Source organism: Leopardus geoffroyi, chromosome C2, assembly GCF_018350155.1.
Source record: "Leopardus geoffroyi isolate Oge1 chromosome C2, O.geoffroyi_Oge1_pat1.0, whole genome shotgun sequence".
NCBI lineage: Eukaryota > Metazoa > Chordata > Mammalia > Carnivora > Felidae > Leopardus > Leopardus geoffroyi.
In genome coordinates, this window is record NC_059333.1 from 79,749,348 (window position 1) to 79,761,818 (window position 12,471).

General features: G+C 45.2%; 1 protein-coding gene across 6 annotated transcripts in view; it reads right to left on the reverse strand.

Moving 5' to 3' along the window:
* Positions 1-12,471, reverse strand: part of LOC123611099 (LIM domain containing preferred translocation partner in lipoma) — a 680,366-nt gene that overhangs the window by 559,517 nt on the left and 108,378 nt on the right. For 3 of the 6 annotated variants that reach the window (XM_045502618.1, XM_045502619.1, XM_045502620.1), the window contains exon 3: positions 11,583-11,642. The exons of the other annotated variants lie outside the window; for them this stretch is intronic. The gene's annotated coding sequence lies outside the window, so the exon portion shown is untranslated. The remainder of the gene's footprint in view (positions 1-11,582; positions 11,643-12,471) is intronic. 6 annotated transcript variants of the gene reach the window in all.

Genomic DNA, 12,471 nt, shown 5'->3' on the forward strand with positions numbered 1-12,471 from the left:
GATGTCTGTGAGAAGGTGGAATTTGAGCTGGGTGTGGAGGGAGGTGCCTAGAAGAGCCAGGCATGCAAGATGGCCCTTCCCATGGGGTGGAGATAGATAGGGAGGAGTCAGGGTGCAGGTGGAATGGTAGCCTGAAGCCAGATTGGGTGGGGCTCTGTGCAGGGATGTCACTTACATTAAGGACAAGGGGAGGCCAGAACGACACATGGTGAGTCTCGTGACAGAGCCTCAGAGCTATCTGCGCTCAGGGGCATCCCACCAAAATAAAACCTACTCCTCCATAAGCCCCAGGAACGTGCATGTGTATGCAAACCAACCTCCTATCACCCTGCAAACGGGACAGGAAACCATGTAAGACATGTGTCGCTCCTGCTCCAACATGGCCTCCTAAGGCTGCACAAGGGTATCACAACCTCCAGCACATGAGACAAGGAAACAAGGCCAAGAAAACATATTGGTGGAGACCTGAAAATTCAGAGCTGTCACTCAGTATCTGGACCCTGATGCTCCAAAGGCCTATTGAATCATGTAAATGCCTGGTCACTAAGACCCAATTTAAGCTACAGGCAAGATAAAGAAAGTAAGAAGAATAGGAAGGTAGACAGCAAGGGAGCGAAGGAAGGAGGAAAGGAAAGGGAGCAGATGGGAAGGGAAGGGAGGGACAGGTACAAGGGCTGAAGGAAGGAAGGAAGGAAGGGAAGAAGGAAGGAAGGAAAGAAAGAAAGAAAAGAAGAAAGAAAACAAAGAAAGAAGGAAAGAAAGAAAGAGAAAGAAAGAAAGAAAGAAAGAAAGAAAGAAAGAAAGAAAGAAAGGAAGGAAGGAAGAAAGAAAGAAAGAAAAAGAAAGGAAGAAAGGCAGGCCTCTGAAGGGCCACAGTGGGAAGGGAAAACAGTACAGTTACTACTCTGCCTGTGAACAGAAGGATGATTACATAGAAGTCAAACATAGGTTTGTAGCTCCAAGGGACTATTTTTCTTTTGAAAATCCAGGTATGTTATGAAAGAACAAAGAATGTAAACTTTGTAAAAATAATTTTTGAGGTTTGTTTAACCAAAAAATAAATATATATTTACAGAAGTAGAAATCTATGGGGGAAAACTAGACACATAGCCACTTTTTTTCATTTTTAATTTTTTTAGGTGGGGAGGGCAGAGAGGGAGAGAGGGAGAGAGAGAGAGAGAGAGAGAGAGAGAGAGAGAGAGAGAGAGAATCCCAAGCAGGCTCCATGCTCAGCACCAATGTACCAATGTGGGGCTGAATCCCAGGACCCTGGGATCACGACCTGAGCCACAATCAAGAGTTGGAGTCCCAACCAGCTTGGCCACCCAGGCGCTCCAACATGTAGCAATTTATTTTTTAATTTTGTTTTAAGAGAGAGCAAGTGTGAGAGGAGGGAGGGGAAAGGAGAGAGAATCAGAAGCCTACATGTGGCAATTTTAAGGATAGTTACCTCTTGGGTGAAAGAAAGGATGGAGGAGCAGAACAGGGGTTGGTAAGTTGCAAACAAAACAAGACAAGACAGCCACAAACTGCCCATCTCTACATCCTCGCAATATAATTTTGAAGCTTGCCCCATCAAAAAATTGGCCTTTCCCTACGCACGTTACTAACACGCGTGCATTCATTCACGGACCCACAAATTCATCCACTGCCTGATTCATAATCCAGTTTATAGGTCTTCATCTTATCCATACTAAATTCAAATGCCTTCCTACTATAAGTAAGAATACAACTGTTATTGGATGCTTAAGCTATGCAAGGGGTTGTAAGCACTTCCCAGGCAGTATTTCCTTCAGCCTTCACCGCGTCCTTCCTTGGTCCCATCATCAGCTCCATTTTATAAAAGAGGGAGCTGAGTCACAGAAATTAAGCAACCTGCCTAAGGTCAAGTGGCTACTAAGCAGAGGATTTAAAACCAGACAATCTGACTCCAAAGGCTGCACTGTCCACACTGCATCTGGGATGTCACTCTAATCCACCAGCGGGTTACCCAGACACATGGGGCAGTAGCTAAGTGACCCTGTTCTGGCTCCTGGTGAACACAGCTTCCTTTCAAAGATGCACAAATCACCTGTCTAATAAGCCAGTGTAAATGGGACTGGGAATCACAATAGAGTCAGCAGATTCTAGACTCCAGATACCCGGTCTTCTGGGGGGTTTTGTTGTTGTTGTTGTTCTGTTTTGTTTTTGGAGAACCGATATCTGTTTCCTCATCTCTCACTTCTGGCATTTCTGCTGATTTCCAGGTTTCCTCAAAATTCCTGTCAGCAGTTCCACAGTCACCGTCAGAAACCGTCCTCTGGATCCTGAGATGCAGTGTGTGTGTGGTCCACAACCTTTGCAATCAGTTAGCCGGGCACACTGCCCACACATGACCTCCACCACTGTTGTGGACATCGGTTTCTTCTGAATGATGTTGATTCCTCCTTCCCTAGTTTGAAGATCATCCCCCTTCCCTTGATAGAGATGATCATCAGCTATGCAGCTCCGTTTGCCCTCTGACATCTGGGCCACGACATCACCCTCCCCAGGTTACAGAATGCCGGGCATCCCCTCCCAAAAAAAAAAAAAAAAAAAAAAAACAAGTCCCAATCCTGCAGCCCATTCTAATCCCATCCCTGCCAGGAGGTAACTGAAAAGGAAAGGTCCTGATTGGCTGCCCATTACATCATTGCTCTACAGGCCTGATTAAACTCTTAATTAATTGAATGCCACTTTACTTCTACCCCTGCCTCCACAGACAAATAAATAAGCACAAAGCAAGCGGCATAGGGTGAAGGCAGCAATAAACCATAGCTTCTGGCCCAGGTCTGAAAGAGGAACCATTTGCTGGGGTTACCTGTCATTAAGAACGATTTGGTCACCAGGTGGGGACATACAGTTCTCTATATTAAATTAGAGGAATGATTCAAAGGGGACCAGTTTCAGCTGACAAGAGCAAAAAGAAAATCAATTTCAGGTTGCCAGGACAACTAGACTTTTCCTGCAAGAATAAATTTGATACAGCCCTAAAATCTGACAACTAAATGTTTCCTCGCATTACATCACATCCCTAAAACGTGTGTTGAACCAGTGAGATAATCAAGCCTGCTAATTACTCTCTACAACACCCAGAAGATACAGGATTGATGATCTTGGCTCCAGTCTGACTTCCCTCCAGCAGCCCCACTCACCCTTTCGGTTTTAACGGGAATGAGGAGTGTGTGCTTCTTAAAATGAGTCTGAAGGCACTGTCATTGTCAGTGAGTCCTTGCATCCGGGAAAAGGGAAGGTGAGCAACTTTTTAATCCACATCCCCGATGTTCCCTGCGATTTGGTTCATTGGCCACCCCTTCCGGAGAAGGAGTCCCAAGTCACAGAACGCTATCTCACACAATGTTGGACCTAAATGGACGGGGGAAATAACCCTTGTTGTACCACAGTGTGATTCCAAAACAGAAACAGGCAACGTGGCTGTTCAAGGTCAACACAGCTGGCCAACAGCAGCTAGGACTGGAATTCAGCTCTTACGACAATGGCTTCTGTGCGATTTCCTTAAATAGCTGCCACCGTTCCGCTTCTGCCTTAGAGACTCTGGGAGCTGAAGTTAAGTCCACTTGATCTCCTATTAATCCTCATGAGGCAGTGACCCCAAATGGCCTTATCCCAGGAGTTCAGAGTCCTGACCCCAGATCCAATAATATCTGATGAGATGAGCCTTCTTTCTGCATTTATGTTCTCAGAAGGCTGAATATCAACTTACCTCCAGGGGCTATTAAAAACAAGAACAGCTAATAAATCACTGGAAAGCACTTTGCAAATGTAAAGTAATACAAAAATGCTAAGCACCAATAATATGAGTGGCCCAGGCTAAGGCAATTCCCTGAAGAGCATGATGATTTCAAGCGGCTAGGCTGGTCCCACTGTCATCCTCGAGAAGATGTGCAGGCCACGCCTCTCTCTCTAAACCTCACTCTCTTTTCACTGACTTCTCCCAAATTCGCAAGCATGCCTCTAGACACTGTTGTAACACATCGTGTTCTCGCCGATACGCAGAAACGTACTCTCTTGTCAATTCATGTGGTCAGAGAGTCTTTGCGAAGTGCAGAGGAACGACCAGAGGAGGTCGGAATCCAGCAGGCAGGAAAGCAAATGTCAAGCTGTCCCTAGCTGGTAATAAACCAAGTAAACCATGAAAAACAATGAAGCCACTAGAAAGTGCTTGTCAGCAAAGTCAGCCTTGAGAGCCAATTTAGAACCTGGTGAGAGGTCAGAAGTGCACAGCACACACTCACGGGCTCCGGCTGCAGGTGCCAATGGGAAAAAGAGGTGAGGACAAAGCATTCCTCCCAGCCACCTGCGTGGTCCTTCGTTCTCACATGCGAACCACACACGGTGAGCAGAGAAGGGCAGGAGAGGAAACAGGCGTGAGCAAAGTAATTAAGAGATCAAAAGCTGCATCTGACAGACTTGGCCTCTAACTCTGACCCTGCCGTCACACGTCATGTGACCTTGGACAAGTTACTTAAGACCTCACTAACCCTCAGTTCCCGCCTCCATCCAATATAGATGACGCTAGGACCTACCGCACAGTCTGGCTTTGGGAATTAAATGGAATGCGGTATGGAAAGCAATGTACTCAGTGCCTGACATGTAGTACATGTGCAATAACCATGAGTTATTACGCTAACCGTGCATGATCTAGGGCTACAATCCTAGCAGACACAAAAGGCCAGACATAAGGCATAAAGTCAGAGGTTGAGGTCACTGGGACAGAAAAGAAAAGATCTACCTAGTATCTACTAAGGAGTTATCATTAGCCCCATCCCCAAATACCTAGTTTAGGACTACAACAGCCCACGGATGGTCAGGCACCTGCAAACCTCAGAATTGAGTAGAAATCCAAGTGAATTGGAAATCCAAATACTTGGTCATTACAGAGGTCAGCTCTCTGCATGTGAGCTGAATTCTAAAAGTCTAGGATTCTGGGCATTCAGTGTGGTGGCAAGATCGTCGTCGCAAAACAAGGAATTAGTTTTCATGGGAGGAAAATGGTCCCTCCACCCCTGGTTCATTTAACACATTTTAACACACATGGACGGATATAGTACATGCTCCTACAAAGGTAAGCAATGGGCACAATCATCAAGAAACCAAAGACCCAGGGGCACCTGGGTGGCTCAATCAGTTGAGCACCTGACTTCGGTTCAGGTCATGATCTCACAGTTCATGAGTTCAAGCCCCAGCCCTGCATTCGGCTCTGCACTGACAGCTGGAAGCCTGGAGCCTGCTTCAGATTCTGTGTTTCCCTCTCTCTCTGCCCCTCCCCTGCTCACGCTCTCTCTCTCTCTCCCTCTCTCTCAAAACTATATAAACATTTAAAAGAAAGAAAAAAAGAAACCAAAGGCCAAGCCCCATTAGGTCAACAAGCCCAGATAAAGAGTCGTGGGATTCCAGAGAAGAGAAAGAAACTACAATTTACTGAGCTCCTATTTGGCATCACATTATACATTTCTTTATAAAAATTAAGAGAGAGGAGAGAATAAGGAAGACTTCCTGAGAGAAACTCCTTTGAGCTGACAACATGCCGGGGCAGGTCTGGGCCACATCCATGTCTTCAGCAGGATCTTGACAATGCAGTGCCCAGAAGCCCCAGGGCCAATGGCCCCTCTCGCCTCCAGATCCTGGTTCCCAACGTGGTATCTACACACCTTACGTGTCTGGGGGTGAAGGCAGGGAAGGAATATGAAGCTGGCATTAAGGAAGCAGGAAGCTTCCCCTGCTTCAACTCCACATGCAAAGCACTAGTGGAAACAAAGAAGAGACAAAGGAGGGATTGAGAAGAAAATATGGATGTCCTGGTAAGGCAGGGTGAGAGAATAAAGGGTGTTGACTCAGGTGATGAAGAGGGGGAAAAAAATGGAAGATGAGAGAAAGAGTAGGAGGAAAGAAACTGCTGTGTTTTTTGCTTGCTGTGTTTATTTCTTTAAGCCCACTTCTGTCAAGTCATTTTATGAAAACCATACTTCTGTTAAGTCCTTCAAATGTTAGTTCGAGAAGACTTTGTTTTGGTCACTGACCAGCACCAAGAAGCATTCCTGGAATATAGTAAGTGCCCAATAAATATTTACTGATTGAATGAGTAGCGCCCAGCTAGAGTGGGTCGCTGTTATGGAGAAGAAAGAGGCTTTTACAGTCACCAGGAAAAAGAGCAAGATGTTGTTTATATTTCAGTTCACTCACTTAAATAAGGTGGAATTAACCCAGGTGAAAGCATAGTTCATGGCTCCTGGTGCAGTCACCATACCGTCACCAAATATAAATCAGACTGACGCACACTCTAGGACAAAGGAAAGGCAGGCCATTCCCTGGATGCAATCCCAAGAGGGAAAGGAGGGTCTCTCTGTGAAAACAGAGAGGGTATCTAGGGAAATGCAGTCTACAGAGGCAAATGATGTTTACTCTGAACCTCACGGTACAAAGCCAGAAAGGGCCCGGGCCATTCCACTGCATCCTTTGGAGAAAGGTGCCAATTTCAACCTCTGGAGAATAGAGGTGACGGCAGACGCTGTAAAAAAAGTAGTAGTTGAGGAAAGGACAGAATACAGAAAGCACTGGACTAAAGTCTTGAAGGGAAGGCTTGCCTCCAATTTTCATGGTGTTCCTTCCATCCCTGTCCTAAAGATAACTGTAAGGATTAATTTGTAGATAGTTCGGAAAGTAAACTTTGCCCACAATGAGGACTATGCAGTGACTTAGAGATAAAGGTTCTAGTTACAGAAGTATGAAAGGGTCAATAGCCACCATTTCAGTCTTCCACTGGAAGTTCTATCAGACGTTTCTACAGCCTGCAAGATCAGCACTTCTTTCTGTGGCCGTGCCTCATCTTGAGAGACCATTATTATTTATTACACATGAAGCACTTTCCATCTGCAGAGTGCTTTGGAATCGCTTTTTATTAGTTACTCAGCATTCTTAAATCTAAACACAGCTAAAACCCTAGTGGAGGGCAAAAAACAAAACCCCATGATTTACTCGTCCATCACACTCAATGGGTCCGCACACCTTCTCCCAAAGACCGAACAGGTTGAATAAGAGGCAAAGAAAGCACTAAGAATGATACATCCCATTCAGTAGAACACTCGTTTATGGAGGCCACCCGGCATTGGGCTAGGTGTCTGAACTTCAGCAATAGGAGACACAGAAAAAAATCTAACACAGCTCTTGATCTCAGGGCTATTTAAAAGATCTTTATGGTGCCTTCCCACTTGAAGATTTTGTGGTTCTAAGAAAGTATAAATAGGTTTCAAACACCATGTGCAGGAACACGGTCCTACACGGCTCAGAATTTGAATAATCCTATAGGTATAACTCTAGTCCCCAAAATGGAATCAAAAAGAAAGAACATGGCACAGGCTTCTTTCACCAATATTCAATCTCCAGAATCAAGATGGGCAGCCCCAAATCACATAAGAAAAAATTTTAGGACAAATGAGCTTGTAATCTCTCTCAAGACCATGCAGCCAACCCAAGAAACGTACTCTAAGAAAAAAACATAAATTTAAGAGGAGGGTTTAGTTTTCAGAAGGCCACTTAGTAGATGCATTAATTACCATCGATGGAAGTCACAAACAGTTTGTGTATATCTCTACACATTAAAGATTATATCGCCTTTGGAGCAACCACTCTCGACTATAAAATACCACATAAAATTGTTAGGGATAGTTGGACTTATCACCTGACAAGAATATCAGAGGAAGGACTGAAGGATGAGAGGGAAGATGGGGTATCCTACATAAATTGTAAAGTCCTTTCCAAACCTCGGTTTATGATTCACCTCTACAGATCAGCGTCCAGCACAAAGCATGACACATATTGAATATTCAAGAATTATTAGTTCTTTGTTGCCTTAAATAAGTGAAAGTACACAGGCAAGAATGAACAGTCAGAAACTGGAAATCTTCAATGCTGTTAACCATCATGGTGCCCTAGTTCATAATTTGGCTGTGAACAGGAACGGACTGACGCATCACCCCACTAATCACCAAACATTATGGCTCACACAATTTACTACTAATTAAACACCACCCCTCTGCCATCCTCTGATGGAGGAGGTGAGGACACACATGTTTCACTTGCCAGGCGGAAGCTTCAAGACAAACAGGAAACACGGTGCAGGCATAAGAACATGAGACAAGTCTTTGCCATGCCATCTCTTTACCACGTGACACGGGGCAGGCCCTTCTTTCTATTCGAGCACTGCTTTGCTTTTAAGTGGAATGAGGGTGACATTCCTTAGCCTGCCATCATCATGGACCAGTTGTGAGGATCTTATGAGTTAATGGGTGTTGAAAGGGGTTAGTCCACCGTGAAGCCCTGTGTGAACCTATGTCACGTACCGTACTCCCCAAAGGATTAGTCACGGCCAATAAATTATTACTGCTTTTATGATTGGGCTTCCCTTTGGTTTTCTCATAATAGCACTAAAGCATTTCTAACCAGTAAAATGTATGCTTTTTACCAAAGCAGAAGACACACTGTGCTGGGTTTCCCAAGCTCCCCCCTAAATTGCTGGTGGAACCTATCACAGAACCCCAGAATCCTGAGGCGGTCCTTCTCAATTCCACTTTCAACCCAGTGACGCTGCCTCATCATTGTGGGCAGTTTGCTCTTTCCGTTCCCACACCCGCCTCTGTGGCACCAAGGGGCCCACAGCTAGCTCAGTCATGATGAATGCCACCCGTGGAAGGAAAGGCTGATGAAGGCCCCATTCCCAGAAACTAAGACCACCAGTTGGAAGACGACTGTGAAAGCAGTTGAATGCTGTAGTAACACATTTAGTTGTGATATTATAATGAGCAGGGCTCCACAGACGGGGCATCTTGTCTTTGCTTTCTTTCCAGATAAGGAGGCTATGGCACGGTCAGAACTTGGTACAAGGTGATGAGCTCAGTCTCCCAGGGGTTACCACATAAGAGAAATATGAGACATCAAGGTCCAATCGGAAATATACTAAACTCGTGCTTTAAGAGCTACAAAAAGCCTTCAAGACCCAAAGCACTTCACTTTTCAGACGGAGAACTGAAGGTCCAGAGACTTGAAACATCTTGACCAACTGACAAGCACACGACACAGCTTCCAGTAGAACATACACCTCTTAGCTTCTAAGCTAAGCGAGCGCTCCCTGCATCGTCAGCTCCCATCCACCTCTTTCTCCTACTCTCAGGACTCAGCGGCCGTGCCGCGGCCACCTCCTGGGAAGAGGTCACTGCGGCGAGGCAGGGCAGAATGGTGCCCAGTTCTTCAGCCCCAGAGGGAAGGAGGGCTCCTGCACCACAGCTCCCTCAGAGCGGTACCTTCCCACCACCCTTCAGTGTGCTGGTGAGGCACAGGATACATCAAGACATCCAAGCCCAAGGGCTACAATGTTTTGTCAACAACCCCCCCCCCACCGCCCCTTATCTCAGCAGAGAAAAGAATGTCTTACTTTCAGAAAGGAAACAGGGGAGATCAACTTTGGCTGGAACGCGTTCCAAAAGGAGTGGAAAATTACAAACTCTTTTGCAACATAACTGTTGTAGTGTCTTAACAGTAATCTGTAGAACCCATAAAGACAAAGAACACTAGAAAGCATGTCTGTCTCGGGGCGACTGAGTGGCTTCGTCAGTTAAGCGTCCAACTTCGGCTCGGGTCACGATCTTCCGGATCGTGAGTTTGGGCCCCGCATCAGGCTCTGTGCTGACAGCTCGGAGCCTGGAGCCTGCTTCGGATTCTCTCTCTCTCTCTCTCTCTCTCTCTCTCTCTCTCTCAAAAATAAATAATAAAACATAATAAAACATTAAAAAAAATCATGCCTGTCTCATAAATTAAAGACGACTATAGTCCACTCTAGGGCCAGAATTTTGCGTTTCTGTTTCTTCCAAACCTTCTTAACATCTGTGACAGGCAAGTGACTCATCCAATTACCGGCTGGGACGCCAACACCTCTGCTTCACATCCCTAGTTCTGTTTCCCAAGGTGTGAGGAAGCTGTGGGGGATGCCTCCTACCGGTCCTGCTCCTCTCACAGGGAAGGTGGAATTCACAAGAGAAGCAGACAAATAACAAGGCCACTCAAAGGCCACGTTTGAGAAGGGCACACCTGTTCCCACAACGCAGGGCTGCACATACCTCCCGATTCTTCTACAACAGCAAGAGGGACAAGCAGAAGGGGATGTTCATGAAGACAGTCCATGCGCTCATCTCTGCCTTCAGCACAAAGTCATCTGCCAAGTAAAGTCTAATGATGTGTCCAAGGTATATTTAAGGAAATCACAAAGAAAAATTCAAGACCAGGGTTTTATTTTGTCTTTTCAAGTTCAAGCCACAGTAAGTATTTGGAAGGATCAGAAACTACTTTCCGCAGGGAATTCCACAGAAACTGGAAAATCTCAGGCAAAATTAGAACCAAAGAAAACAGAAATAGCAGAGATCTTGGCGATCACCAAATCCGGCCCTGCCACTTTGACTGAAGAAAACAGACCAGAGAGAGAGAGCTTCACAGCTGGATGGCAGTCGAATGGGCTGAGAACCCACATCTGCTGACTCCAAGAATAATTTCTTGGTCCTCGTTCCAAGCTAGCATTGACTTGAATGCTGACTCCAAATTAAACCTACATGTGACTGAAAAGAAAAGGGAAAATAAACTGTTCTCTGTGGCAGATGCTTGGAACACTAGCTTCTTTCTCAAAACTTCACAGTTCATGATCTGCAGAAGATGGAAACCAGTGGGGTCCTATTTTGTCAGTTGCGAAGGCACATTTCTTAGGAATGCATTGTATGTCTGGTATTCTCTCCCAGCACCCTCTCCCTGCGCCTCTTTTGGCCATATATGGCACTGAGATCCAACGCCTGGGTCACAGAACTCAGGCCCCGGGTATGAATGCAATCCGGTTTCTGAGCTGTTTGTCTTTACTGGAAATCTGAAGAATCCATCTAGGAAACATTTACTAAAATGCAAAAGGCAAGGAGAATTGATTCCCACCCTGAACTTGGCACAGAGAAGAAGATTTTTCTTTTGCTCACCCAAAGGTCTGCTAACCAGACTCTGCGGAAAAAGTGACAAGTTTAACAAAAGTAGGAAGGTTTGCTTCTCAAGAATTGTGTGTGTGCGCGTGTGTGCACGCACACGTTCACAAGGGTGTTGGAGGGGGAGGGGAGAAGAAGTGTTCTAACATAAGAGTTAGAAAGACAAACTGACATGGAGAAAGCAAGACACAACCAGCTAGCCCATTAGAACATGTCCTCGGCGTTCATCTTTCTTGATATGACTTAGACAATCTCTTCATGTGGCATCTGACTTTCAAACGCTTGCAAACTACGATGTTTCAGAAGCAGAAAATCTCTTTGAAAACAGGGATAATCTGCAATTGCCAATCCAATTTAAAACAAAAACGGTATTAAGTACCTGTAATTCCAAACGATACTTTTGAAAGGAATTGTACAAAGAGAATTCAATAAACACATCCCCTAGAAATATTAAACTTAAAAGAATAGCATGATCGGAGCAGAAAAGGAGATTTGAGAGGGGGTGAAACCGAGGCCTCAAGAAGAGAAATGACTTGCCCAGTATCACGTAGTCAGTTGGACGGAGGACTCATCATTTCAATGTGAAGTACATAAAACCTACAAAGAAAGTAGAAAGGACTGTATAAGGGCTTTCTGACCTCCAGGAGCGAAGAGAGAAAACAGCCACCTGTTAATCCCTAACAGGATGCAACCATCGCTGTAGCACGTGGCCACCCACAAACTAGGTTTGTGACTTTCAGGAGTGCAACTCTCGTCTCCTCAGGGAGGACTAAGGATGGACACACAGGGACCACATCCTATATTGGCAGGCAGACAGTCCTGGTTAGAATCCGAGGTCCGTCAATTCTCTGATGTGGAACTTGAGCAGGTTATTTATCTTTTCAATACCTCTAGTGATTCACCTGCAAACTGGACATAACCATTTCTACCTGATGGGGTGCTTGAAAAGACAAAATGGGCTTTTTGCAAAGTGTCGACCTACCTGTGTTTGACATATAAGTAAGCACTTAATAAACAGTACCTATCAATAGCATCTTCGTTCACAATTCCCAAGAACAAGAACAATGAGTGGTTTGCTGCAATGGTAAGAGACAAAGAGCCTCTGGTTCAAATCCCCATTTGCCGTCTCATCCTGTGATCTGTGAGCCTAACCCTGGAGTCTCCTTTGCCCCGACGTGGTGGAGATCTTAGCCGGGAGAAGCTCTTTAGAAACTGTCTTGCAACGTGAAAATGGAAAGTACAGTCATAAAGGTCAGAACCTTCTTTGGCGGATAACAGAGTGTCCTGTGAGCAAAGGTGCCACATAAATATCAGTGTTAGAATGAGAGACAGTCCATGCTTTACTTTTCCTCACAAAAAGCAAATTCAGCACTTAAAAAGACAGTTACCTTAAAAGTAGCTTGACTGCCATGCTACTCCTTTCATA